This window comes from Ptychodera flava (assembly GCF_041260155.1).
Source record: "Ptychodera flava strain L36383 chromosome 23 unlocalized genomic scaffold, AS_Pfla_20210202 Scaffold_23__1_contigs__length_28996876_pilon, whole genome shotgun sequence".
In the NCBI taxonomy this organism is placed as follows: Eukaryota; Metazoa; Hemichordata; class Enteropneusta; family Ptychoderidae; genus Ptychodera; species Ptychodera flava.
The window spans coordinates 6,451,678-6,475,604 of NW_027248277.1; the positions used below are offsets into that span (position 1 = coordinate 6,451,678).

Genomic DNA, 23,927 nt, shown 5'->3' on the forward strand with positions numbered 1-23,927 from the left:
TCTCTCTCTTTTCATTTATGTACATTTACAGATTTTCAGATACTTGTAACTCCACATTGCTCGTTTTTCTATACAATTCAACCATTGTAATTTTTTAGTCTCTCCTGTCATTCATGTACATTTCCAGATTTTCACAGACTTATAACTCTACATTGCTCGTTTCCTACACAATTCAACCATTGTAATTTCATGTTCGTACTTTTTATTGTAGAAAACACCTGAAGAAGCTCTAAATTTAGAGCGAAACGTTGTGTTTGTGGTATAATAAATACGTTTGGAACCTAACAACCAGGTGTGGTAGTGTGTTTCAACCCAAGTTTCTTCTATCTTCATCCCATTCCACGCTCCACTGGGGATCACCTGAATATATATATATATGTGTGTGTGTGTGTAACCCGGTTACGAAGTAAGTCACGTGATTTGATCTTCCATCCCATCGGACAGTTAAGTAATCAGATGGAATTCCTTGATTGCCGTTATCTCCCACAATGCACTGCGAGCAGACAGATACTGCGTGGAGTGGTGTGGTTGTGCGGGCAGAGACTCTGTCTAAGGGAATTAGTTCTTCTTGCCAGTAACCAAGACGACGTGGTTGGTCTTTTTGCATGGCTTATGAACTTCTAGGTAGGTTTTCACATCTGTTGCAATATTGAATTTGTAACATGTTTCATGGTGTATTTTTTGAAGTTTGAGACCACACCCATTGTGAGGCAAATTGGAGAGGCCATGTGCTTTCCCGATTGGACTGTGAGCCATTCTGAATCTCAAGCTTCCACAGCAATAGATTGATTTGTTTAGTACTTTTGTACTTTTTGTTTTGATTCCTGGATACCAATAGTTCAACATAAAATGAACTTGTTCACCTTGACATAAAGTGACTAGAATGGCATTGCCATGCCATGGATTATAGGATCCAGTTGATATCACGATCTGCTGACTCAAAGAGCTTATGTAACTTGTAAGTGCTTTTTGTCTTTTTGCATGGCTTATGAACTTCTAGTTTCCCGACATACCAACCCATTGACGGAAGCGTTTGGACTGCTAATGAGTTAATCCCAAGGAGAACTGTCCGGAGGACGTTTTGTGTGAATCAGTTTCCCACCCGAACTGGAAGAGGTTACGACACGGAATTTGTAACCGTAGCAACAGGATCGACGTGGACTCTGAACCCTGAACAATTCTGGAGAGTGTCTATTGAGTGAACACTGTAATTGATATGAACTTGGATAGGGGCGTGTCTAGAGTTTCTGTCTGTTTAAACAGTATTGCCGGCTAATCATTGTAGACTTTTTTATCATCATTAGTATGTAGTAAAATAAACTTCCACATAAACTGCAACTCAAATTGTACGATAATCATTCTTTCCTTTGTTGTCGATTGGATAATATGAACTTGGGTCCAGGTTTAGTTGACTGACAGTTTAACTACCTGGGTTACATATATATATATATATATATATATATATATATATATATATATATATATATATATATATATATATATATATATATATATATATATATATATATATATATATATATATAATATTTTCGAACGGAAAATGAGTACAGTCAACAGCACACAGAAACAGAAGATTACAATCTTTTTCTCAAACTTTCTCACAGGAAACTTTGAATCACTGTTTCCATCAATCAAGAATATATGGCAGAGGTCATGAGCCAAAGTCGGCGACGAGAAAGACAAATTACGTAAAACGTATCGATATTACAATTCAAAATGTGAGTGTAAAAGCTCCCCTTTATGGTTTGTGTTAGGGCAACAAAGACCTCAGACTGAAATATTGGTTAACTCACAGGCCTCAAGGGAGACCACACAAGCAATATACCAGAAGGGCATTGTAAAAAGCATGTCGCCTCGACTGCCCTTTAATTCTACTCTCGTCGGAAATCAGTAACTTTGTGCCCTATTCTTATTCTATATCCCATTTCTGCATTTGAAGCTCGCAAAACAAAATGTTCAGTGTGGCAAACGATTCAAGGACAAGTTACGAAAAAACACCCCCAGCAGCGTAAAAACATATAATTTCCATTCGTTGCGATTGCAGAGACTATGTGTGTTTAAATGGATTAAAAGACAATTGACAAAATGAGTTTCGGGTGTTGTAGCAGGGGGAAACTTCTAGCAGTCTAGGCACATCATGAACAACACGATTCCAGGCATAATATAAGAATAACTGATACCAAGACTCGACGCAATATAGCTATAAGTGTAAAGTACTCACTGAAACCCTGGTACACAGTTTGTTGTCTCATGCACTGCACAGCAATATCGTGATATCTGCGGAAGTGTTGCAAACTAGGATATTTATATTCTTTAAACGGTTGACTTTTTACTTTTGAGAACATATTTTACGCTGATCTACTAAATTTAGCAAAAGTATGGCAAAACAGAAGCCGTCAAAATGAATGACCTCACTAAAAAATACAAGCAGGCCAAAATGGCATAAATATTCTAAGTGCTTTTAACCTCTCAATTTATATCTGTTTCACAAATTGCCGACAAACATTTATAAATGTGTTTTTGTGATAATTTAGTCTCTTTTCCAGTTACCCACATTATTTTGCGTTGCATGCTGTCTGTATTTCTTTCATCAACGAGTAATCAGGATCAGTCTTAAACAGATTGCATTATTCATAGCTTATAATCAATGTAGCGTAAAGGGAAAGTAGGAACTGATTAAAATATTTTTGCTTTTAACCATTTGAGTGTCATAACTTTTCCACCAAAATTTAAGTGCGACATTTAATAAATGTTTATTAACTTTGGTGTCACTTGTTGATATTTTTGGACCAAACAGAAATATATTTAAATATTGCAATTTTATATTAAGATTTTGGAAAAAATCTGAAAACAATTGACCGGGCTATATTTTACTAAGGTATCGACAAAATTCACTTTGGCGCCCAAAGGGTAACTACAATGCCTTTTTCTACTCCCAGACCATGTGTACATACATAGTATTGAGTTCGATAACTCAGTCTGTAGACGAGCTGATCCGAACTATTTTATGCGTATGACGCTGTGATGACACACCAAATAGTTTTAATTATTTCTATTGCAAAACACAAAATAATCTACAATGCCTTTTTCTACTCCCAGACCATGTGTACATACATAGTATTGAGTTCGATAACTCAGTCTGTAGACGAGCTGATCCGAACTATTTTATGCGTATGACGCTGTGATGACAAGCTAAATAGTTTCAATTGTCTCTGTTGCAAAACACAAAACAATCAAACTACTACTGTGAAAGGTTTCAAAGACCTTTTACTTGAAGAATTACCGGAACAATATTTGACATTTGAAATTAAAAATATAAAATGGTTATAGAGAGCATATGCAGACGTTTTAGGAAAGGTTCTAGCAAATTGATAAGATGAAAGTTTTGAAAATTTATGAGTTTTCTGCAATACTGGCAAATATACACGTTTATTCAAAGCTGTATTTGGGGCACTGCACACGGAAATATAGAATGATATAGAGTTATACAAGAATTATAAATAAAGTACACTATCAGTGCACCACACGTATGACTCGTCAAAAACACCAATGAAGCTGTTAATTCGGTATTTTATTTGTAGGACAATACCCAGCAACGCGAGATTATCTAACAGACAAGAAGTTGTATAGAATGGAGACATAAGTTCTGTTCGCTCGGCAGTTTTATGCAAATATCTCATCACTGTGCTGTAATTAGTTCCGGTTAAATTGAAAACTTGATTCATAATTAAACACGATAAAAGACTGATTCACATCTATATTCTCCTAACAATAGGAGAATGCCAATACAGACATAGATAGTCTGGCAGAGACCCTGGTATTCGCGTTCTTCCCAGTCAAGCAGTTGGAACACGCGCGCTCGCCCTTCACAGATGAAACGCGAATCCTAGGGTATTCACTGATCACTGCGTCTCACGTGACTAGACAAGCAGCACGTAATAAGACGCAGATACAGGCAAACCGCCATTTTGAAATGTGCTAGTTTTTGGTCTCCCGGAAGTTGCGCATGTCCGTACGTAGTGTATCCTTTTTTTTTGTCGCGTGTTTTTAGTCTAGTCTGGTAGCTGCTAATATTTCAAAACTTGTTAAGTATGGTTATTAAATCCTTGTTAAATTCTTGCCACGTTGGCATTATAAAAAAACTGTGATTATGCTTTACTTTAATTCACGTAAAATTGAACAGCCAATGATGGCGCCCCACGGTTCAACCAATCAAATTTCGTAGATTGATACATGAGCGTTTCCCATTACCTGCCTCTTTGTGCTTGTCACATAGGCGGGGACCAGTCAACCCAGGGTTTGGACGCTCTTGCAAACGACCGGTCGGATTTTTGCCTAATCCGGGTACTTTATAAAACTCCAGGCATCAGTCAATCAGAAACAAATGACAAGTACCATAGCCAAATAAAATTAAAAATGACATATAAAAACATACCGCGTATATAGGTCTACTGGCTACTAGTATTAATATTCTCTCCGCCAAGTAAGATAGGTGTTTCTTTTTTATGGCACTATCTTATGAATATTCATATCCTTGCAAGAACCGACAATCGTCGTTTCTGTCAGCGCGTCCTCAAAGCGTAACCTTCGAATGCAGGCCCATTGCGGCGCACACAAGTGGAGAGTCTAAGACATAAAGTTTATAATTGATATCATATTTACATTATGGCAGTTTTACTAAATACGGCTCCAAGTAAGTTACTCTTTATTGTTTTTCACGGTTGCATAAGGTCTTCAGACATTGTCGATTTCTTTCAGTGTAACATGATATTTAAATTATAAATCAATTTTGATTTCATAATCAATAAAAAGAAGATTCAAAAAACCCCAGGTCCTCAGCCGAATATGAGAAAGGCAAAATGTTTTTCGGACTGGCAAAAGGCAGGGCAAACAAAACTATGCAATAACAATAAATAACATGACATAAAACATCTGGGCGAAAGCAAAACAGAACAAAACAAAACAAAAAAAATACCAAGGAGAAAAAAACACATAACACAAAAAAAGACATCCGCTAGAAATCGAAATTGAACAGGAAAGAAAGAACCTGCGCAAAACAAAAGCAATTTTGTAAAATATAGATGTACATGTAATTGGGTTCGTAAATTTACATTATACGATTCTATTAAGTAGTTGCACTTAACGTGTTATGAATTAACACTTTTAGAAGAAGACAAAATTGAAGCCTCACACCATGATGGTTATCTTTGGCATGAAATAGGCAATAGCTCGAGATAAGGCATAGTTTACTGACATCACGTATCACGGCTTTATGCTGTATACTTAATTTCAGTGCTTCAAGAAGTTATAGAAGTCTGAGTTTATTGTCTCTCGTAAGTTGTCCTTTCGACCCGAATTCAAAACAAATGAGTTCAATCGAATGACCTTGAGCTTGTATAGAGTTAACAAGACGTGAATATTTCGTGCATTTGTCATTGTGACGTCTCTCGATATTAAATTCAAATGGTACTTTCAGCTCAAAAATGATCATTCTTTTTACATTATTGAGCAAAATAACAAGATCAGAACGGTCAGATGTACATAAAACATTGCGCGTGATGGTAGCCTTTGTATGATCTGGTAAATCGACATAAATAGATAATGTATCCATAATTGATGACAAAGCACAAGTTTGAAAAATATAATTCAGAATATTATGATGTCGCCAAGTACTAGTGTATCTATTCTGTTCAAGCATGGTTTTGCAGCCATTCAGAACATGATGAAGTGTTTGGGTATTACCGCAAAGTTTACACTTTGAGGAAATTTTCTTACCCCATCTATGTAGATTATTGAACGTTTGAAGACAGTCAATGGCAGCTCTGACTGCGAAGCTGACGACTTTTTGGGATGTTATAGATAATGTTTCTCTATGTAATGTAAGACTTTTCTCCAGCAAGAAGCGCCAGGAATTTTCCCTGAACAACCAGGGATTTTATTTTATCCATCCCATGACACTGATATTTTGTTGTAACGATTTATTTGATGTTTTCCTTCACATGGTCCCACTTACTACCTGATGCTGTATTAACAGCATCTGTTGTTATGGCAACAGCTACAAACTTGCCATATGATTTCCTACTGTACGATTCGTTCAGAGCTATCGTGGCATTTATGGCCGCCATTACCTGGTCATCTGTCCTATTGTGACAGTGTGCTACGGTATTTGTATGAAATTCACTGTACAGGTGGGAGATAAGCGGAATGGCGATTCCCTGTTGACTGTAAATAAGTGGCACCATGAGAAGGAACGTTTAACCACTTTTTGGTATATTTAGTTGTGATACTATTTAGAAAGCTTCTTTATAATTTTGTAAGATCATGTATAGTTAATATAAATCTAATTGAAGAAAGTATATACTTGGAATATACATGTAACTTACATTCGGGTCTTACTAATGAAGAATCAATATTTGATAACATACTGGTAATTTTGTCTTTCACTAAGGCCAAAGCCTCTTGTTATGTACCTGATTAGGTAATCCATGAACCCAGAAATTTTGCTGGAGCGCTTAACCAGAGTTACTTGACTATCGTCAATATAGTATGGCACAGCTTTAGCCTGACCACAGCAAAGTAAAAACGTCTTACATTTAGATGGCTTCGAATGTAGATTCATTGTTTTCGTAATCCTCTGAACCTCATCCATCAATTTCTGATGCTTACGCTTGTTATTTGTTACTACAATGAAATCATCGGCATATTGAAGGGTTTTGAGTTTTTGATCATTAAGAACACATGAATTTTATACATCTACAGGCTGAGTTTTAAACTCGATACTTTTTCTGAATGTGTTTTTCGGCAAAGTACAAGTAACTGTGGTCGACATTTATAGCAAAAGTTATCATAACGAAAAAATTATCAAAGTCACGTGATTTAGCTGACTTACATTTGTTTGGAAACAAAGGGTTGGCATAGACATACAGGCTGTGTTAAAAAAATCAAGTTCAACCATTGCGACATGAATATGAGAGTAGAACAAGAACTTTTATTCTTAAATCGAACGACACAAATATTTGAAAATGATGAAAATTACAACTTATCCAGTCACAGCTCACTTACATCCATTTTGATGCTTTTTGCTCTCAGTTTGTGTCCCTCACAGAAGCACAGTAAGTGAGGCTACCCACAATTCTCCACGATCCGTACACACGGAGATCACTCACTAAACTGAAGCAAATTTCTTCTGTACACAGAACAGCTCGGTCCATATTTCGAAATTCTGGGACCATAGTTTTGATAATCATAATTCTCTAATTTCTCACTGTGAATAATGAGAAGATCAACCCCTTTTCCGCGGAGGAGATAGCAATTTTGTGATTTTTTCAACATAGTTTTTTGACAGCCATATGCAATATTTTCAAGGAAACTAAGGGAATAAGTTGCATCTGTGTTGGCAAAAGATAGGGTATTGATTTTTTTGAATGTGTGTAACAAAGGAAATTTGCATGTCTGACAGGTGGTATGATGAGACCATCTTAGTTGCTGATAACTTTACCTTGACAAGTGTACAATTTTTAGCACCTTCAAACGTGGAATTCTTATTCAATTTACTCCTGAATTTTAAACATAATCAATATTTTTGGACCGTAGTTTTAACCAATAATTCTAAAATTAAATTTTAAGTTTCAAATTGTTCAGAAACTGATAAAATTGAAGAAGCCTTTAGCAAATAATGTCTGAGCACACAAATCAAGAGGAATTGTGAGTAGTCTCACTTACTGTGAGAAGTCCAGCGTTCCATTGAAACACATGGCCATTTCCTTACCTTGAACCTTTGATCCCTGAAACGTTGAAGACCAAGACAATTGCTAAATATCGACAAAATATAATATGGAGTGTTTCATATGGTATTACAGACGAAACATAAAACTTCTGCAAGACCCTCCAGGATGTTTGTCAACTGTACCTTTCAAGCACCTGTTTACATCAAGTTTTCTCGTTTGCCGAAATAAAATAGCTCTTCTCAAGAAGCCATGGAAAATTAAATTTTTAGACACAATTATTAATGAAATATAAACATTTGAATAACATTGTTGAACTCTGTTGATATCGTTTGCAATGAATGCTGTACTACTAGCGACATAATAATGATCGTATTGATCAGCTGATACCATGCAGCTCGCTGATCATGCTGATGTCGATGCATGAACATTCCGTTTTCTTTATGTCTGGCACTTCACCGTGTCGACTTTTTGAATGGCATGATATTGATGTTTCAAGTTCGATAAAGACGGTAGGGATGCAGGTCCTTTTCATTTCCTTCGAAAATACGTCGTTTTTTTATTCCAAATTGAACCGTAAAAGTGCTGCTCATTGTTTGTGTGTTGAACGTGCGTGTTCAGTGCAGTGCAGTGTTGAGTGCGTGTAAAGTATACAGTATGCAGAGTCAGGGCCGATTCCGCTCGGACAGAAATGTCCGATAGAGTACAAGGGGGTCAGGGTGCAAAGGGTTAAATAGAAATGTAAAGGGTAGGATATTGAATGTGGCTATTTCTAAAGTACGTGAAAGGTTTCATAGACCTTTACATGAAAACGTTTCTAAAACGAATCGGTAGTTAATATTTGACATTCGAAAATAACGCTTAAAATGGTTATATGGAGCATATGGACACGTTTCTATCGGCGACGGTTCTAGCAAATTGACCCGATAAATATTTTGAAAATTTATGATATTCCTACAATACTGGAAAATATAGACATTTATTCAAAGCTGTATTTGGGGCAAACAGAAGGAAGTATAGCATACTGCGGAATAATCCAGGAATTTTACTGTACGGTGTCTTTAATCGGGTTCGAACTCACAAAGTTCGGCACGCAGTTACCTAGAGGAGGCAACAGACCGAACCGCTAGACCAAATTCCCAATCTCAAAAAGAGTGGATCAATAACCGGGCTCTCAGTTGGTACAATATTTCTGACCGCGAACCCTCCATACGCTGTAGAGTACGTGAAGCACTCACGCTTGTACACTTAGGGAGCATTCGTTATTTACGGGGAGGGGGTGCCGGTGGAATTTGAGCGACAAATGAAACGTAAAAAGCGACCCCCCCTCAAAATCAAATTTCTAAAATTTGACCCCCCTCAATTCTTCAATTGTAAAATGTGACCCCCCCCCCATGAAAAAAAAATTCATCGGATTTGAAACATAACCCTTCGCACCCTGTGGCCCCGGGCTGAAAAAATTTCCTAACACACTAGAGAATCAACATTTTTGGTGAAATTCCAAAATCAATTTTTGCACACACATGAACTTGTAATCGCTCTAGTCTAATCAAGTACACTAATATCAATAATCAAGAGTACATAAATACACAGATTTACCTAGTTTTATATTGGAAAAAATTATTCATAGTTTCCTCATAGACAAGATAGTGAATCAACATTTCGGTGACATTCCAAAATCAAATTTCTTACACAAACATCCACTTGTAACCACCCTAGTCTAATCAAGTACATTAATATCAATAATCAAGCGTACATAAATACACAGATTTAACTAGTTTTGTAATGGAAAAAAATTATTCATAGTTTCCTCTGACAAGATAGTGAATTAACAATTCGGTGGAATTCCAAAATCAAATTTCTTGCTCACACATGCACTGGTAACTACCCTAGTTTGAACAAGTACATTAACATCAATAATCAAGAGTCTATAAATACACATATTTAGCTAGTTTTGTATTTAAAAGAAATTATTTATAGCTTCTCATAGATTATGTATGGAGGACCTGTGTATTTTCTATTTTGCCTGGGAGTTCTTGTGTGTTATCACTGTATACCTAGGGAGTCCAAAACGGGAACTTTCCAGAGAGTGTTTTACGTTGCATGCTGCACTGGCACTGGAAGGTTTGAGTGTCAGCGTGTGCTTTTTAAGTCAGATATTTCTCTATGTAAAGAAATCGGTGAGTAGCAGAGATCGAACTTTATGCCGATCGGACTGTTTATTTAAACCCTACGCCATCCTCTTCTTTAGTCGATGGAACGAATATTGCTCACAGAAGTAAAAGCCGTACCGTATACTTGCAATATACGCACTACACGCTGAGATGATAATATCACCACAAGTTGAAAGCTGATCTTTCTGCAGCAAAGTGTGTGTTAACTGTGAGCTTCATTCCGTTTATGAGTTCAGTCAGATGTCTGAGATTGTCATGAGAACATTATTTATGATTGTTCCACTGAACTTTTGTCGATGCGCGGAGTTAGCAGAGGAAGACTTCAGATTAGTTCGGCATGTCCCGACCAGAAGTAAACAAAGATCTAAGATGGCTGCTCCCGTGGTAGCTGAACTGGACGCTGCTTAGCAGTGAATTGCGTGTGTTGTCGCCGACTTTCATGTGCAGACATTACACGGGACTTACAATTGTGCTCATCATCGAACATTAGTTAAAGTCACGTGTGACTATTTGTGTTTCCCAGCCGCGTGGTCAAGTCTGAGGTACCTCTGCGGTAACGTTAAGTTTTCCATAGAAATTGTTAAGCATTTAGAAAGGGTTTGAACAGAGTTTTTGTTCTGAAAGTGTGTTCGACTCCTGCCGTCGGGAGGTCGATCAGTACGGTTATTGTCACCATGGAGTAATATTTATTGTTTTGAAGTACGGTTTTACTATTTTATATGTAGACCTCCATATTTGACACAATATACAGATGTTTGTTACATTATATGACTGTGTGTTGGTTCCTCATTTCATGCCCCATGCTGTGTAGCCCTGCATACAGGTGTGTGCACGTGCGTTCCCAGCATTATATGGCCTCTACCACAGCCCTGAAATGGTCTTTGAAGAGACTTGAGGTCTCTGCGGCCTGGATCTGGACCGCAATGAAGACTAAACGGTCTTTTTGGCCGAAATTCTGCTCGTCTATCGGGGCAAAATCCTTTCCCTGCCTACCTTTACCTCCTAACCAATCCCAGAAAAGATGCGATTGACTTCTCCTAACGTCCAAAAAACCGCTCATTTTCTGAAACATAACATACTCGACAAGTTGTTTACCCATTGCGATCCCCATTTCGAATCTCGCTGCAGAGACCCCAGTTATCTCCACAGACCGTTGCAGGGCTGTGGTGGAGGCCGTATAACGCCAGGAACACAAAGACCTGCACTCAGGGCTACATGCTCTGTTGCTGCTCTAGAAAGGTTAACGCCAGTCTCGGACTTGTTGGCCCTGCTAGAGAAATAAATTTGGCTGAGCTTCTGTCGGTTATTATTCTGCCGTCTCGAAACATCGGTTACACAAGCAACATTTCGGTGAAATTCAAAGTCAATTTCGTTTTCTATAACTCAATACAAACCTTTGTAAAATTTGACCCCCCCTTCAATCATTGATTGTAAAATTTGACCCCCCCCTAAAAGCGGTTTTGTAAAAGTCAACCCCCCCTGATTTCCACCGACCCCTCCCAGTAAAAAACGAATGCTCCCTTATTATCACCCGTCGCACGCACAAACTTTATCCAAACAATGAGTACATCGCTTAAACGAGAACAATTCAGTCCACTAGCAGAGCTATCAACCCAGACTAAAACAATACGGCGTTTTCAATCGGGTTCAAACTCACAACGTACGGCACCCAGCCACCTTGCAGAGAAACCACCGACAAAACCACTCGGACATATACAGAACACTGAATGTCGCGTACACATTTAGTTGTCCAACGGTTTGAATGTAGTGCAGATCACAGAAGTTTCTGTGCACCACTCTTATGGCCCATCAAAATCTCAATACAGCTATTAATTCTGTCATTTATTTCCAGAAAATGTCCATCACTGTGCGATTATATAACAAAAGATAAATGGCATACAATAGAGACATGCGCTAGAGCTGTTTGAGTTTCAGTCTCAACATATTGTGTACTGTATTTGTCCGAGCGGTTTTGTCTGTGGTTTCTCTGCAAGGTGACCGGGTGCCGTACGTTGTATAAAAAACGTTAAGCACTCTATGATGTGCACATTCCTAATCACCATAGGTGTACATTTGACATCGAAACGGAAGAGTAATAAAAAACATACAGACGTTGACATCAGAGGCGCTACATGTTTGTTTTAAAGGAAGAAAATACAAGAGAAAACTGTTAAAGTAACTGACCCCCCTCCCTTCCCAGGGGCATGAATGGGGTCATCATAGGCATGTTGCAGTCTGATGTTTTGAGGTGTGATGCCACGATACGAGCACAATTCTATATAAATATGTTTTACTGCTGCTTTGCTGTCAAAGTAAAAACAAAATATTCGGATAAGCTGTGCAATAGCGTTCTCATGCCATGCCGGCCATTAGTTCACGAAAACCAAGAGAGCATAAATCTGGTCTGTCTTTACATTTGTGCCAATTTTGGCAAGCTTATTGTAAATTATCAATTATGATATTCAAAACGAGAGAGAGAGAGAGAGAGAGAGAGAGAGAGAGAGAGAGGCTTGCAGTACATACAACAACTTATTTGTTATATATTGTCTTCCAAATTTACAATCGGTTACGGTAAGTGCGTACCATTTCACACGTTCTCTTTAAGGTATTTTATTATTTCTTAGCTTTAGCAATTACAATATAAGGAAGGTTATACTCTTCTTGAAGATGATAATGCACAGGTCCGATTGTTTAACAGAACATTTTAGATAATGTCATAGCAAATAAAATGCATAATATGAAGCTACGTGTCTTTACAGTTGAAAAGAGAGTTTATAAATCAATAATCTGTTTTGACTCGCGATGTCCATCGGCGTCGTTCCGGTGTCCAAATCTACCATTATTTTCCGGCATGAACTTCAGGATGGTGGTACAAGCAATAGTATAGGAAGTAGTCATCCACATTGGTATGGGTACAGTACATCACATTAATGGACAAAGTAACCTCACCAGATGGGTTCCACCAAATGTCTCCAGCTAATCGCTCTGGGCATTCCTTAAAAACCGTAAAAGGAAAACACGCTGTCATGTATTCAACCCTATCTTGTCTCTTTATTTTAATTGTCTGGCCATAAGGATTCTTATTCTCAATGAGATCTATCTTCAAGAGATACTATACGTAAATTTTAATTAAGTTATTATTACTTTTTATTAATTTCAACTATGTTTTCTAGTTTGACTTCGCAAATTACTCTAGTTCAACCACAGTCCCTCAAAACTCGGAAGACGATGGTTGTACTGTTTTTAGAAAACCAAACGATTTACATATTGTGCAAAAGCTGCGGAGTTGGTTTTCGAGTTAGTTTTCGAGTCACAGCTTACTTACGTCCATTCTTTTGCTACCTGCAAACCCAAAGTGTCCCTCATAGAGTTCCACAGTTCCATTAAAACACATGACCACTTCCTCGCCTCGAATCCTTGATCCCTAAAACGTGAAAATTGGACACAATTGATAAATATTGATTAGAGGTACCACGTGCAGAAACACAGTCAATTGCCTTATATGGTATTAACAACGAAACATAAAACATGTTCAAGACGCAGTAAGGATATTTTTACATGTTTCCCTGAACTTCTTTTGTCCGACGCCATCGTACACGAGGGTCTTTTCGCGGAGCCGTACTAATGCTGGCCGAAGGCGATATATTTAACAAATTGACATCTTCCTACTTTACGTTAAATGCAATAATACAAATTCATTTCATCAGCTAGCAGAGGTATTTTATCGGGTAGAATATCAGTGGGCCGGATTACTTTCGTTCTTGTGTGCGCGTTGCTGTGAACAGTCGTGTGAAACAATGGTGATATGCACATTATTTTCATTCATAAATCTGAGTTGTGTGTTGATGTCACGTGGACTGACATTTGATACAGGATGACGGACAAGGATGTCAATCACTACACTGGGGTTGGACGGTCGAGTTGAAGGGCGCATCGCTCCGGTCGGGTCCGCAAGCCACTCTACTACGGTCGTTTATTCGGCACCTTACCACTAATGAATGTTGATTAATAAGAACTTTACACTAAAAATATAATTAAGATAATTAAAGAGGACAAAGTAACGGTAGTTATCTTTTTAGGAAATTTTCAGGACCTTAAAGTTTATGGCTTGGGTCAGAAGGTTAATCGACCGGCTTTCCCACTGAATTTGACTGTCGTCACTGCAGTCGTTTTTATCTGCCACACGACGACGTTTACGTTACGGAGACTGAGGTGAATTGCTCCTCGATATTTACTGCAAGGTGTGCCATGCAATTATTATAAGTTGCAGCGTAAAAAGTCCGGCCGACTGCTGCTGTTGCCGCAGGATATTTAAAAACGGTCGCGAAGGAGAGAACGTTCCTACTAATATTTGATTTTTAAAGGAAACAGTCGTCGGAACTGCGCCTGTGCGAGTTTCTTGTTTACAAACAATGCATTTTGTGCACGATATCTAGATGCATCTCATCATCATAGCTACAACATTTAAATTATATTATGTATATTATGACAGACATGTTTAAACTATCGTCAATCACCATCGTATCTATCTATATATATTTAGATGTGTTAGATAATTCAAGTAAATGTATTTTGCTTGAAGTGGCATGTAAAAGTGCATGTGTGTACAACAAATTTGATTTTTGGACTTTATCGATAATGTTGATTCACTATACATGGTAGTCTATGAGAAAACTGTGAAAGCGTATTTTCCAATAGAAAACTAGCAATACCTGTTCACCACTTATATGTCTTATAACTGGTTTAAATGTACTTGATTAGCATGGGGTGTTTACAAGTTCACATATGTACAAGAAATTTGATTTTAGAATTTCGCCGGACATGTTGGTGTTATATGCATAAGAGTCTCTGACAAAACTGGGAATATTTTTTCCCAGAATAAAACTTGCATTATTATTATTAAAGTTACTAGGTTAAAATATATATCGACTCTCTATATATCGCGTTAAAGCTAGAATAGACAAAGGCATCCGATTTTCGAATTGTGGGTAACACGCTATTGTCACTATTTTGCAATCGGTCTAAGAATTTAAACAAAAACTTGCGTCGCAGAACTTGGAAAGATGGAATTGAATTTTCAACAAACATTGCACTTGCACTACAATTACGAGGCAAACGCATGAGAATACGAAACGCATTGATGTTAGACACTCTTAGCTTGTTTATACACTGACGACTGATATCCCACCATAATTGTGAACAATACATGTTGGTACAGTATGTACAGAAAAGAGTCACCTTAACAGCATTATTACAACTATGGAATTTACGTAGGAGTGAATTCGCATAACCATAAAATCTACGTGTTTGTCTCTTAATGTCATAGTCATCACACAAATTATCAGTTAATACATATCTCAAGTAAGTATGTTTTGAAACGGCATCCAGTTCTTAGCGCTCAAATTGACGGTTGGAACAAGGTCAACAAAAAGCCGAAATGAACGACAAATAAAGTACATGAATTCTGACTTTTTCGGGTTATATACAATGTCATGTTCCGTTCCATAATTTTCACAAATTGAAACCAGTGTACGCAAACCTGCAATCGATGGACTCATTAAAGCTGTGTCGTCTGCATACATGAGGTGGTTTATCATCAAACCGCCTACATTGCAACCTTTGTTACAACTACGTAAGCGAATGATATTATTATTATTATTATTATTATTATTATTATTATTATTATTACAAGTTTAGGGGCTATAAGTATTATATAGAAATCTAATAACAGTTCATTGAAGCTGTGGGAATTCTGAAAAAGAGGTTTTCGAATGCAGGCCCATCGTGGCAGTCGTGGGCGCGCACAAAACAAGGCACAGCGACTGTGGAGAGTCTATGCCAGTGTATTTGCTGCAAATATACCTTCACGCATGCGCACTCGTTTGCCAGTGTAGTCTGCCAATATGAGCATGCGCAATTGAGTTTACCTGCGCGTGAATGTGTAGTTATTACGTCTCGTGCTATAATCTTTTCGTGGAGCTTTGCATGTTGACAAAACTGGAATTTATACTGCAGAGAATACTTTTCAGGACATCACAAGTGAGTCCCTAAGGTAACAAGCAGGACGTTAAGGAAATCCTTTCAGATAGTTCACGCCGCCTGTGGCCATTTTGTGGAGTATAAGCTTATACGTACCTGGAGCAATGGTATACAGTATTTCTACTGTACATATATTGCCAGATAATATGCGATGGAACTTTGCGTTTCACGTCGTTCAATCATTCAGATGGAAATGCTGGCCTTCTCCAAACTTTGAAAAAAAAATCAGGGTGACAGACTTTGGAATGCTAACTCTCGTATAACAATTACGTTGAAGAAATTTTTATGCGAGCTCGGCAACATTTTTTTATTTGAGAACTCTCATCATGGCGGATTCACTGAAACAGTGAGTATTCAACAACTTTTTCCTATGTCCATGTAGCACTTGTGCAAAAATAAGCGAGTCCACAGGCCTTTGGCGAATCAATAAATGCGTTTTTCACCAAGCTGAAAGGTTGAAAGATGCGTCCGTCACTTTGGGACGAGCTAGATAAATGCAGTCAAACCCAGCTGGGCATAGAAATTTGCCATAGTATGACTTTGTTCTGCAAAAACCCGGCCGTATACACATCAAAAGACTAAAAAATTCACTTCATGGGCAGAACCTTGTAAAATAGCCCTTTTTGTCTGGATAACGGAAAAAGATACCTCTGATCTAAAACATGCATGGGCTGCCAGCCAGTGTCACCGGGCTACCAACTTCAGAATATGGTTGCCCAAGTGGACTACCAGTTAAAAAAGTTAAATTCGAGCCCTGGGCAATATTAGACATGAAACATTTAACTTGTAATATTTCCCTTGTCTTGGCCTGCTGGGTTTAAAAAAATGTTTAAAGGTATACAGGGATCATGTTCAAATTTAGCCATTACTACCATGGAAAGGGGAGATCTAGCTAATAATCAGAATCACAGAGATAATGGGGTCACGCCAGGTCACACAAAAAAAATGCATCATTACATGGCCATAATTTTACTTTAGTTAAACAATCAGAAATATATAATTTGTCTTCATTATTCTTCCTGGAATAAGGCAAAGAAATCACGATAAATTATTATGAAATGAACATTATTATAAGTCGTTAATTATAAATCCATAAATAAATAACTACCAGTGAATTATGTTTTAAATAAAACAAAAAAACTGCGATACTGTTAGTGGTTGTGATAAAAATAATGGTACATTGGGTGATAAGGAGGATTGGGTTCGGATACTAGTAGAATTAATTTCAGGACATAAAATGTATTTGAAGGCATAAACTTAATTCGATAAATGCATAATAAGTTAGTAATATACTATATAACACTTATTTGGGATGACTGCATGAAACACAATTAAAAATGCTTGAAAAATTATCTGGTCTTTGTAAAATTAATTCTAACACACTAAAATTAACGGAAAACATAATTTTGACCAAAATTGCCAAAATATACATTATCTTTATTATTCTTTCTAGAATGAAGGCAAAGAAATTACAATTTTTATTATTATTATTATAGAACAAATGTTAAAAGTTCTTACTTAGAAATCCATAAAATAAATAAAAAACAGTGAATGACATTTTAACATAGACCCAATTGAGGGTCTATGGTTTTAAATAAAACAAATTGTGGTTATCGAAATGGTTAATATGGCAACATTAAACAAAAATAAACATGGAGTTCATGCTGTTATAAATACACTTAGGAGAGCATTTGCATAGTAACTGGGATTACTTTTAATGTACTAAGGAAAGAAAATAAAATTTTAAAACGCAAATAGGTTACTATGGAAACACAGGGCAGTAAAAACGGATATCATATTTTGTCTTTTTAACCCGAAATAACCCTTTGGTATAATATTTCTGTTGATTACCGGATTTTTACACTGGATAATTGGTCTTTCTAACCCAAAATATCCCTGTTGATTACTGGATTTTAGGTGGAATCTTTGAAAAATTGGTAATTTTTACTCCTGAATGGTTGCCATGGAAACATCTCACATTAAAAATGAGCGTGATTTTTTTCGTGTGCTCACCAGAAAAACCCTTATCATAAATTTTACATCAATCAATATTTCTTTAATAGGAATTAGGGAAAAAGTAACATTTTCAATCCCAAAATAGTTACCATGGCAACTCGAAACATTAAAATAAGTCTGGTTTTGTGTTCTCTTACCCGAACTCCCCCACTAGATATTTTTTATATCAATCAAAGTAACTTTTCATGGGATATTAGAAAAACTGAAATTTTCAACCCCTAAAATGGTTACCATGGAAACATGGGGCAGTGAAATCGATATCATATTTGGTCTTTTCGACCCAAAATACCCTTATGGTGAAATTTTCATGGAAATTGAACCTACGATTATTCGCGTTATTATTTCTATATATATAATACTTAATATATTATATTAATTATACTTTAGAGGGTAGTCTGTGTTACAAAATTATAATAACTTACATCAGAGCCCTCACACAGGACATTATACAAATAGTGAACAAATTATTTCTGCATATATGGACCCTGTGTAATTGACAAAATTGTACTTGATTCGAAGGTGGTTACATAATATGCGCTGGGATGGTGATCTTAAACTAATCTTATAATTTTGTTTTGTGTTGTTTGTAAGCGACATATTTTTAGTCGATGCATTAAGCCATGAATATCAATACGGACATGCGTAGTCGTAAATACAGTTACAATTTTTCAAGTGTCAAAATCAAGCAAATAACATTTACTGTATGAGAATTTGAGCCAAAGTTCGTTTTCTGGATAACGCGTGTGACAATGTTGTCACCCTGCAGTCTTTGATCTAAATCACCCCCTGATAGCTATCGTCTATGTCAAAAATGCTAGTATTATTACAAGTTATCTTCAGTTCGGAATAGCTTCTCAATTGATGGCTGGACCAAAAAAAAGAATCGAATCGGTCTTACCAAGATGCAAGCTAATCTATCGTCGTTCAACCATTCATTTTTATAAACTTTGCAATTCTGGACTCAAACTATCCTGATTTGCCTATGATTGTTTCCATAGACAAATTGTGCAGAAATCGTCAGCATACAATGAAAAATGACAATCGACAGCCGAACAGCTGGGGACCAAATATCGACCCTTGTTGAAGACCACAAATAATTCGATTCATCGATGAAGTATGCCTATTTACGGTAACCACCTGCTGTATGTCAGTCAAATATGATCTGAACCAATCGAGAGCCTTGTCATTCCAACCTATCTATTTAAATTTATGTAACAAGATGTCATATCGCATCCCTAGGTTTTTTCAGGGTTTTCCAAAGTTCTGCACTGTTCTTCCCAGATTCGTTGATGTTTGACTTAAAATGGTCTCCTTTGCTTTCTCCACAAGTCTAGCAATTTTGTTCCTGACTGCCCTAAATTGTTGAAATAGAGATGTATCACATGACGATTTAATTCTCTGTAGGGTATTATCCCTTTCTTTGATACAATGATGATCCAATATCTCACCAGAAATCAATGGCATGGATTTCTATTCCCCCTAATTTCTTTGACTGCGCAATTTTTTCGATCACACCGAAAAAAGGACTTACGACTGTTTCAAGCTTCGTCAGCTTTACTATAGTTTATCACAAGAAATAAATCGATTGATAACATTGATGTCAACATTTTAATATAATAACCTTTCATCGATCTTTCATCGAGCTTAACCACATCATAAGAACAAATCTGACCTTTGTACACTTTTTTGTAAAATACATTGCATCGTGGGCACAGATACTAAAACACCTTATTGGCAAAATCTTGTCCTTATCCGTGTTAAAAATAAGATCCATGATTTTGAAATCACGGTAGTGACTATAATAAAGTCTGTAATAATTTGTTCCAAAACGAAAACATGTTATTGACAAAAATATGTAAACTTCCTGAAAAGACACAACCATTTGATTTGTCAACATTACAATTTAAATCGCCTATTATAATTGATTTCCGTACTCGAATTTAATCAACTGACGTTCATGTATCTTCTAAAGAATTGAAAAAATCATGAAATGCGGTGGTCTGTAACACATACCTATTATAATTGGCTTTGATTTTGGCAAAGTCTAGTCAATTCAAATTGCCTCTCCTGTCAATAGTTTCATTTGCCAGATCTAATCTTTGACTGAAAGCAAAAGTCCACGGACTTAATGTCCTAACACACACCTCTACCTTCCCGATTCCGATCTCTTCTTTGGATAACATATGCAGGTATCTCATTATCCGGTATTTAATCATCTAACCATGTTACACTTATCCCAATTATTGCCGCTTAAGTTGTGTGGGCTCTATTCTGTAATTACCCCAGTATTGATAGCAGACTACGAGCATTGATGAATAATATGTAAACGCCGTTTGTTGATATCAAAAGCAGTCGTAAGACTTTTACGTACACCTGAAATATTGAATAGTTATATCACGATCAGCGTCTGTGTTCGGTCAATAAAGAGAACATGGCCGTGGGTCATTTGGTTACATAAATGTAGCATGGACATCAAATGTTCTTGCATTTATGTGAAGCCATTTTTGCAGGGAAAACATAAAGACGTAAAACAGGGACAATTCTGATGTTTTATCAGTCTTGTTCTACGTTCACAGTTTGCGAATCGGGCAAGTTTCAGGCGGTAAGTTACAGTATGTATCACGGAAAGGAACATTTTTGTATTTGAGCATTAAAAATACGTACTACTCAAATCTGTCGCTACCACCAGCCTTTAAGAAAAAGATGAAAAGAGAAAACGACATACGTGTCTACGTTCTTCAACACTGTGGTTCCCTTACCAAATCTCTGTGTGTCTGACTTTCTGCACGCCTCTGCATCAGTTTCTATCTTAACAACTAAGAATATCGCGCGTCCGAGTGAAACCACATGCGCAAAATCTGAGATTAAAGACCAAACTATATATTTTATTTACCAAATCTGCTGTGTCGAGTTTATCTTGCACCACGTCCACAAGTCTATATGTTTTGGTTTCCTCAATGAACGGACCTATTGCTTTGTAAACAACTTGGTCTCCAAGGTTCACTTTTCTCAAGTTTGTCTGGTAAATTCCACAACTCTTCCGTGCATTCTATTTCCTGTTGAACAACTACGTTTCTCACGACACCATCATACTCAGTCAAAGAAACATGTGAACACATCCATTCCTCAGACACGAACGGTTCATCCGAGTCACAGAGAACGATTGGCAACAGGGTAGCAAAGAGGAATGCCAACAGCATATCTTGAAAATGGAAACAAAACAACAAATTTTAGTTGATTTTTAAGGACAAACGATGGATAATGTCACGTGCGTCTAGATAAAAAGAAGATTTTTAACTTTTGCTAAAACATTTCCCTGGGAACATTGAACAATTGTCTTTCATAATCAAGCTTCAAAATCAGTAATCAAAATGCAAAGTCCTTGACTAGAGAAACACGTTACATAATGCTTATTTTAATTAGAACGCACCTCGGGGACAGACGTTCGGACTCTCAGACTTTTACAATTGTCTTCTGATATATGGAGGTTCATTTTAAAGCTCTCGGTGAAAGAAAACTTTTTACCGGCTTAGTTTTTCGAAATTCGAAAATTTCTATTTCTCATAGAGTTAACACAGGGAAGGCGGCCATTTTGAATTTCTAATATCGGTACATCTTGGGTAATTTCTTTCTCTAGCACCAAAATTAGCACGGTGACCCCCTATTTTTATTCTTGATTTCGAAAGAGAATGATTGAAAGATTCCTTGAGTGAAGTTAGAGGAAAAGTTTAAGTCTTTCACTTTCGAGATGCATACTACCTTAAGTTTGTTTACAATATTGTGAAACTTAAAAGAGTCGGATTCACCGCAACAAGACTTCGAAATCATTTGTTTCCTCACAGGCCTTAGAGGAGACCAAACAATTACCATTAAGAGTTTTGTTAAAACCTGACCGTCAATCCGACTGTCTTTCCACTCTGTCTTGGTCGAAAATCAGGAAGTTCGCGTCGTATTCTTATTCTTCACGGCATGAATGGTTTTAAAACTCTCAGAAGCTTAAAGTGGCAAATGTTTCGAGGTCCAAAGCAACATCACCATGTAACTAGTGATGTCTTCAATAATTTATCGAATTCTACGGTGTTTAGAATTGCGACTTTAACATTCCGGACGAAGCATATGATTTCAAAAGCGATGGACTTTCAATATCAGAAAATAACGGCATGTGAGTTTCCTTGGATAGATTTCAAGAAAAAATTATCACGATGGCTGTGGAGTTATATGGCAAAGAGAAAAGTCTGGTGGTCAGGCCACAATATAACAAACTCGATTTTAGGCATGGTAATACAAAACGACGAAGCCATGTTAGTAATAGAATTATTAGTGTAAAGTACTCACTGCAAGAAAGGTAAATCTACTGGTTCATGAGCTGCACAACAATAGAGCGACATCTGCGCAGTGTTTCACACTAGCACATTTATATCCCTGAACAAGTTGTCTTTTTTATATTTTTGAAATCGCTTTTACGCTGATAGACCAAATTTAGCAAAAGTATGGCAAGGCGGAAAATGTCAACATTAATAATCCTAATAAAAGAATTAAAGTTGGACTACGTTGCATATGGTATTCTTTGTGTTAATAGCCTTCAAAATTACATCTATCTCACAAATTGCCGACAAACATGTATACAGTCATGCAATTTTTCGCGATACTTTAGTTTTTCCTTTTCCCGTACCAACATTACTTCTTGTTGTCTCTTGTCAGTGTCACGGCTGTACTTTCACTATCTCTGGGTTGAGGTACCGGTCTGGGATAGTAATGCTTTCAGTAACTGAAGCTGACACCAGTTGTCGGTTGTAAACACAACTTCAATCTTTATTACTAAACACCGTTCTCAGCCCCGTTCTCTGGCCTCTGCTCCGCTCTACTCTACTTCTAAAAAGTGTACAACTTAAATAGTTTCCAAATCTACATATTATAATAAATGACTCAAGCTACAATTTTAATTAAATACAGATATGTCAGAAAATATCCAAGGACAGGAAATATTGTCAAAACAGGACGAAGTGTTCTTTCAACCCGAAGTTTGAGTCAACGTCAACATCCGGTCACTTCTAATTGGTTTAACACCTGTTAAAACGATACACCACTCAACAAAAGACAGTGACGGTTACTTCAAGGTTGTGAACGTAAACAGTCTTAGTGAGTAATGGAAACTACAATCGTCAAGGGAATAAGCATAGGAACTCAGAGTAGTCTTGGAGATTACTGTAAGGTTACTAGAGTTCAAGTTAATTACTAAGCCTACAACTTTAAAAGTATGAAATCCTGGGAAAGGGAAGAGGAAGCGAAAAGGAGGGCGTTACACTACCCCACCTTTTTAATAACCAGCGTCCTCGCTGGTCAAAAGCATTGACTCTGTACAAGAAAGCAAATATTTCTGTCTAAAGAAAATATCTCAAATAAAACACAATGTGATTAAAATACGAGAGAATACATAACAGGCAGTGCTGTCATCTCTTACTCAAAATATTTTCATAAAATTATGTACGTCTAAAACGAACATTACAAGTGTAATGATATACTCTTATAAAGTAATGTAAAATACAATGTAAAATACTAACATCGTATCTTGAAAAAGACATAAAAACGTTACAATAAACTCTAACTAATTATATACGTTCGTGTAATCCAATCAATAATTTCTTAAATCATAACAAAGTTACCATTAATAACATACAATACTGTGAGTGTCTGTTGAACACTGGAAGGTGGGTGATTTATAGAAGGGTGATGTAATCGTGACCCTGGAATAGTGAAAAGGCGTTATCTGTTTATGGTCGTCACAGCAACGACCACTAGGCATAACTAGACTGTAGCAACAGCAAAATTTAGTGCCAAAATCCGAGGCTCTTCCTCGCATTATCTCCATCCAAACAAAATAACAACAAAAAGAAAACATCAACACCAAATATCATCAAACCAAAGACTTCAAAATCTTTATTATAAACACCGT

At 36.9% G+C, this 23,927-nt stretch overlaps 2 long non-coding RNA genes across 2 annotated transcripts; one reads left to right on the forward strand and one right to left on the reverse strand.

The window, feature by feature from the left end:
• The first annotated feature begins 448 nt into the window (after positions 1–448).
• Positions 449–1,338, forward strand: LOC139123716 (uncharacterized). The gene is made up of 2 exons (XR_011549777.1): positions 449–624; positions 1,001–1,338. It is a non-coding gene; the product is annotated as an uncharacterized lncRNA (long non-coding RNA).
• Positions 1,339–12,779: 11,441 nt separating this feature from the next.
• On the reverse strand, positions 12,780–20,953 carry LOC139124103 (uncharacterized). Its single transcript, XR_011549862.1, has 3 exons — positions 20,868–20,953; positions 13,245–13,343; positions 12,780–12,914 (listed from the first exon to the last, which is right to left on the reverse strand). It is a non-coding gene; the product is annotated as an uncharacterized lncRNA (long non-coding RNA).
• Between the last annotated feature and the right edge of the window lie 2,974 nt (positions 20,954–23,927).